The sequence below is a fragment of the Aplidium turbinatum genome, chromosome 12, assembly GCF_918807975.1.
Source record: "Aplidium turbinatum chromosome 12, kaAplTurb1.1, whole genome shotgun sequence".
Taxonomy (NCBI): domain Eukaryota; kingdom Metazoa; phylum Chordata; class Ascidiacea; order Aplousobranchia; family Polyclinidae; genus Aplidium; species Aplidium turbinatum.
The window spans coordinates 24891532-24898371 of NC_137483.1; the positions used below are offsets into that span (position 1 = coordinate 24891532).

Sequence of the window (6840 nt, forward strand, 5' to 3'; positions counted from 1 at the left end):
TCCAGTGCTTTTTGAGCAAGAAAGATTATCTAGATGTTTCATTAACTTCATCTTCATTGATAGGATTTAAAAAAAAATAAACATAGAATGGGACATTTTGCAAGTTCATAGAAGAGCCAGGACACTGTGAAGGGATTCTTGATGCCATGGAAAGAGCAATCTCTGTGAAGTAATCATTGAAACAGTTGCTTACTTTTGTAGGATCAGATGTTTTTCATTGTCAGTGTTAACTATTTCTTCTGATATGTGAGCTGTGTGTTTATATTTGTACTTGATCAATGCAATGCTAATGAAAGCAATACTTGAATGAAAATAATATTTGGTGAAAGCAATGTTGACCAATGCTGATCAATAGATTCTGTTAACCTCGATCCCCAATTATAACTCTAACCGTAATCCGAAAAAAAAAGTCTAATTGAACTGGCAACCCCGACAATGTCTGACAATGGGTATTTAGAGATACTGTTCTGATCTGACACTTAAACCATGAACAACAATACAGCTGCTTCGCCTGCTTCTAAACTTCTAGGCATATGATCCATACCATCATGAGCAGTGGCTTACGCAGAAATTTTTCATGGAAGAAATTCGAAAAAAGTTGGGTGACATCATGTTAAACTATTATAACCTACATTTACTTTACGGCAGAAACCTAAGTAGGCCAATGACAGGTCGTAAAACGTAAGCTTGTAATTGTGGTAATGATGAGCGCTACAAGATGGTCGCTACCCAGTAAACATTGATTGTTGGGGCAACATTGGCAAGAAGTTGGCCGCAACATTGGCAAGATGCAGACGCCAACATTGGCAAGATGTTTTATGCACCATTTGGATGCATCTGGCCAGCGTTGGCGTCTGCATCTTGCCACCGTTGGCTTCTGCATCTTGCCAACATTGGATTATGCATCTTGCCAACGCTGGCTTCTGCATCTTGCCAACATTGGCTTCTGCATCTTGCCAACGGTGGCAAAATGTTTTATGCACCATTTGGATGCATCTTGCCAGCGTTGGCGTCTGCATCTTGCCAACGCTGGCTTCTGCATCTAGCCAACATTGGCTTCTGCATCTTACCAACGTTGGCAAAATGTTTTATGCACCATTTGGATGCATCTGGCCAGCGTTGGCGTATGCATCTTGCCACCGTTGGCGTCTGCATCTAGCCAACGACGACTTCTGCATCTAGCCAACGTTGGCTTCTGTATCTTGCCAACGTTGGCAAAATGTTTTATGCACCATTTTGCTTCATCTTGCCAACGTTGGCATCTGTATCTGGCCAACGTTGGCAAGATGGCTTGTGCACCATTTTGCTTCATCTGGCGCCTAAATTCTGGTTGACTTTTATGCACCATGATGCTGCTTCATCTGATCTATTGACTATTGTGATGCCCGCGCTTTGACCAAGGTTGGCCATGCGAAGCAAGCTGGTGCATAAAACATCTGAACAGCATTGGCATCTACATTTGCCAAACGTCTCTGTACTTAAACCTCGCTCATCACCAAAAGTTTATTGTTGAACCTAGCTAATCCTTGGGCGAAAGAACAGCAGCAACACGGATTTATAAGCAACACTTCTCCCTTTGTGACAAAGCAAAGTAACAGCCGAGCTTCGTATATTTTCACATTTATTAGAAACAAGCCACATCAAATCGTATTGATAGATGGAGATTCATTGCACATCAGCAGCTTTTTCTTGTGTATCTTTATCATTGTGAATTCCTGCGAATGAAACAAAAATATTTAATTCAAGAGGGCTGTTTGGCAACAGTGTAGGAATCCTAGGCGTAGCCAGGGGGGCAAAAGGGGCCATGCCCCCCCAAATTTTCAAACTTTGGATTCCGAAGTTGAGCCCTTTGTTGTAAATGCAATAAAGTTTGTAGAAATTTATATCGTTTTCCAAGACATCTGGCTATTAACACCCCCAAGGACTTGTTTTACAGAAAGACAGAAAAACACAAGAAACAGAAATTACAGAAAGGCACACAGAAAGACACCAATAAATTTTCCAAATCGTAAATCGCCTAAAATTTACGCGATTTACATTTCTTTGAACTAATTTGTGGAAGCAATTTCAGAATGGCTTACTCTGTTGGGCTTTTGTGTAGTTATTGAGTTTTTGTTTAGCTGTGTTTTTGGTGTTCTCTAATTTAGCCGCACTTTTTGCCAGTTCGTGTGTAAGAGCTATCTTTAATAAGTTAATAGCTGTTTATCTGCTAATAAATTTCATACAAATATTACCCTAAAAGTGTTTTCAGAAAGCGCTATAATCCATTATTTGAGTGTGATTTTTCAAAAATTTTTCGGGGGAGCATGCCCCCGGACCCCCTTAGAATACGCGTGCCTTCGGCACGCTCTAACCCCGCTACCAGTTTTATTGCTTCAACCCACCAGGATACGCCACTGCACATCAAGTGGCGATGGCTTTAAATCAAACACTTTGTTGTTCTCTTCAATTCATCAAATATTTGGCCCCCCCAAAACATTTTTCTGGCTACGCCACTGTGTAGGATTTTGATCAGTTGTCGTTCAGGATACTACGAAGTTAATTGACAATCTGCAATATCAATGTAATATCCCTCTCTCCAACGTGCGTGACAAAAAACTTATCATTCGATTCTGCGCCACGCAGAGTAATAATCAAGTTCCAATACATTCTAATTGCGTGTACAGTAGTTATTCAACAACTAAAGCAACACATGCGCTGTTGTCATTCAAACATATAACAAGCTCACCAAAAGTTAGTTTTTGCCGTTTTCAGCCACCTTGCCTGTCCTTCCAATTTCGAAATCACTCTGAAACTCTTCATCAATTTGCTGCACGGCAGCAGCTTTGTCGTGCGCCATCACCATGTCTAATCATGAAAGTAAAAAAAGAAGTGTTAAATCAGTATATAAATGCCGACATAGCCTACTAACCACCATGTTCGTTGTTCACATCAATGCGAGTACACCACTAAAACATTTTCATTCATTACTCAATACTCTTCACAATTACATCATACATTAATCAAAAGAGCAAAATGGCATAGTTATGACATAATCATTTAGTCGTAGTAGAAACATTTATCCGTACTCACCAAGAACAACTTTTTTCAGATTCTTTTTTAAACAATCAAACGAGTGCTTAGACTTCACGATGTTTTTTTCTTTTCTTTCTTTGTTCTCGACATGACTTGAACTGTGTTGTGTTAGATAATAATAGTTGACATAAGTTCACTGATACAATCGCTTGCATTTTTGCCAACAACTTGACTTAAATTTGCGACCTGCAAAATGTAAATCGAATGTAATGACAGGGGTTTCATCCATCATATTAAAAAGCTTCAGCACTTGTTACAGACATTTTCGACTGTTACAAATGACAGCCAACGTTTAAAGTTTATTTCGGGATTCCAGTCGTCTGTTTTGTTGCGTATGTAGGTCGCAGTGTAGGCTACTGTAGGCTATGCTGTCGAAATGGGCGCAAAATAAAACATGTTATTATTATTATTATTCAGTTGACGGCAATGAAAGCTACATTTGCAAATACTCTACAACCATCACAGACCTATCCACACGACATAAAAATACAAACACATTCAAGCAGTCAGGCAAACACTGCCGGAGCAGCAAAATCAAAGATTGAGCAGAACCCTACACATGTTGTGGGACATCACAAGCTCTGCTACTTTGCTGATATCTTCTTAGCACTCATCTAGGAGCACTGGCACTAAATTTGTCACGAGAATATTTCATATGAAAGTTTTCCATTGGTCATTGAGTTTTATAACTTTCTCTAAATTGAGTTTTATAACTTTCTTTAAATTGTGTAAACGTAGCCTAGTGACAAAAACGACTTTACACAATTATTTCAGGTTCAATGAATAAAAGACATTTACTTACCAGGTTTTCATAAACATTGTCGTAAGTCATTCCTATAGTTTCATTTTGATCATTTCTAAAACTTCTTTCGGCCGTAATAGGCCTATCTCAATTGAATTCGATTTTTTATATTTTCGATGCAAGAAGCGAAAATTCCCCTTAGCGCTGTTCACATAAGCATTGTGCTTTCGGCTCTCCACGTAATTGTGTATTGAGCACAACCGCCATGATTGAACAGTCGAAGTGAATCGAGTGACGTCATAATCCCTTTAGCAAAGGATTAAGTCATGGCCTTTGTCTTCCTTCATAAAAAAACCAAGTTCTTCTGCTAAATTGCATCTCCTCACGTTGATATAACACATCGCCGCATTCTAAAGCTTTGTTGCCTCTTCACTTCAACGCGTCATATTGCCCAGTCAAAGTTTAAGTAGTGACGTCATAATGGAGTTTTCACAACAATTATTGTGCCTGCAGTATTGTTCTATGCACCGCGAGAGGAGAAAAAACGATTCACCGCATCGTTGAAAGTAAAAGTAGCGATCGTTTTGTGAAATTTCGCTTCAAGAAATTGAGGAGAGATTTCGACGCAACATGACTGCTCCTGAAGCTGGCCTATTGTGCAAGCTTTGCTACATTTAAAGTAAAGACGCCCCTTTGTTGGCGACACGAGAATCTCACCCACGTGGTCAAAATCAGACAGTGAGCGAGACTGCTCTCAGAACAAAATCAACAAGTGATACTGCATCAATCGATTTTTTTTACATTGATTCAGCGTCTGCAGACAGGTCAGCAGCGCGGCGGCAGTGCAGCCGCAACTCAATGATTACATGATCACCACAATCATGCTGCTGTGTCGAGCGCTACTAAACATCAACAAGTGAATTCGATTAAGCTTACAAGTTGTTTTAAATTTTCTTGAACTGCACGCAAATTTTGAGGTTAGTCCTGAAAAAATGTTTTCAAAAATATTACAAAACATTTTAGTATAGTTAAACTTGAAAATTAAAAAAGCTTTTGTTGAACACAAGAAAAAAATGAAGACCTGGCAACTTGAATTAGCTACCACGTTTTTAAGTTTATCGCTTGTTAGTTACCTTACCAACGTCTGCAGACGTTGAATCAATGTAAAAAGAACGGATTATGCTAGTTGGGTATTGCAGGCGCCAAAGCCTAAACTTTCTGGAAGTGTTCTCTGAATCACAAGACATTTATTGCACTAAATTATCTGAAGCAATTGAATATGAACAAACGATTTTTATCATGGCGTTGTTGGTACAAGAATACGGTATGCGAAAGAAACTGTGTTTTTCCACTAAACCACATGAGTCATTTAGTTAAAGAGTCATTTTATTGTTGGCTATTAATATTTTCAAAGAATAAATCCAGTGAAGCTGAAATAAAGTAGCCAACGTTGCAATTGTTTATTTTGTAGAAACGCGTAGGGCGAATGGAAACTTTAAACTGGTTCGGTATCAAGCACGTTATCGCGTTCGCGTTTTGTTGCTCCTACCTTTTTCTAGACCTCTGCTCCGTTTGGCATAAACAAACTTGGCAAACTGTTGGCTACACTTCTGACCAACGCTGGTCTTAAATATTCATAGTATACTTGTACGGTATCAAAAAATAATAACAGCATTGATAGCCTATTATAAAAATGTAAAATTGTAGCAAAATCATGGTATACATTTGCATAATTTTAAAGAAAACACCGAAATTGTTATGAATTGGCACAACGCTGGCAATGCTTCTGACCGATGTTAGCCAACCACACAACTGTGTTTTGAAGCAATACCACATGAAAAGAGGTTTGTGTTAGTAATTTTAAAGATTAAAACAAATAAACCTGAAATAAAATCTTTGAGACCGTTTTGAACGCATGATAAGAAATAAGTTATTGAAATTGATGGCGTATTGTTGGCAACATGTTGGACATAATTGCCAATCTTGTGCCCTCACATTCAGCATATAGCCGACGTTGCAATTGTTTATTTTGTGGAAACGTGTAGGGCTAATGGAAAGTTTAAACTGTTTGGGTATCAAGCACGTTATCGCGTTCGCGTTTTGTTGCTCCAGCCTTTTTCTAGACCTCTGCTCAGTTTGGCATAAACAAACCAAAATAAAACTACTTTGTTGGCAAACTGTTGGCTACCCTTCTGACCAACGCTGGTCTTAAGTATTCATAGTATACTTGTACGGTATCAGAAAATAATAACAGCATTGATAGCCTATTATTAAAATGTAAAATTGTAGCAAAATGATGGTATACATTTGCATAATTTTGAAGAAAACCCCGAAATTGTTATGAATTGGCACAACGCTGGCAATGCTTCTGACCGATGTCAGCCAATCACACAACTGTGTTTTGAAGCAATACCACATGAAAAGAGGTTTGTGTTAGTATTTTTACAGTTTAAAACAAATAAACCTGAAACAAAATCTTTAAGACCTTTTTGAACGCATAATAAGAAGTATTGAAATTGTTGGCGTAATGTTGGCAATGTTGGCAAAATGTTGGACAAAATTGCCAGCCTTGTGCCAACATACCCAGCATATAGCCGACGCTGGCCCAGCAATCAATGTTTGCTGGGTACAAGATGGTCGAGTAAGCTTCACTACCATTATGCTTTCGCCTCACTCAGCGCGTAGGCTGAAACCATTTATTCCTTTCATTTCTTTACAATTTAATTTACTTAACTTACGTGTTTCAAAAGTGATGTTGTTCATGATCTCACTCACACTGTGAACCTCTCCCATCGTCGTGGAATAGTTGATAGTGCTGGTCACAGTCGCACGAAATGTGACCAAGGGTTCCAAATTGTCCAAAGTGATTAAGTTTGTCGTGTTGCCAACAGCAATTCTACCGCGGGAAGTGAAAACTGAAGATGTCGCTCGATTGGCTCCAGACATTGAACGAAACGATACCACAAACCTAAAGATAGAGGTAAAATATACAATGAAGAGCAGAGGAAAAGTTCACAAATGTA

At 38.7% G+C, this 6840-nt stretch overlaps 1 long non-coding RNA gene across 1 annotated transcript; it reads right to left on the reverse strand.

Annotated features, from left to right (window-relative positions):
* Nucleotides 1–1598: 1598 nt before the first annotated feature.
* On the reverse strand, nucleotides 1599–3949 carry LOC145781427 (uncharacterized). Its single transcript, XR_014290739.1, has 4 exons — nucleotides 3878–3949; nucleotides 3073–3261; nucleotides 2729–2847; nucleotides 1599–1715 (listed from the first exon to the last, which is right to left on the reverse strand). It is a non-coding gene; the product is annotated as an uncharacterized LOC145781427 (long non-coding RNA).
* Between the last annotated feature and the right edge of the window lie 2891 nt (nucleotides 3950–6840).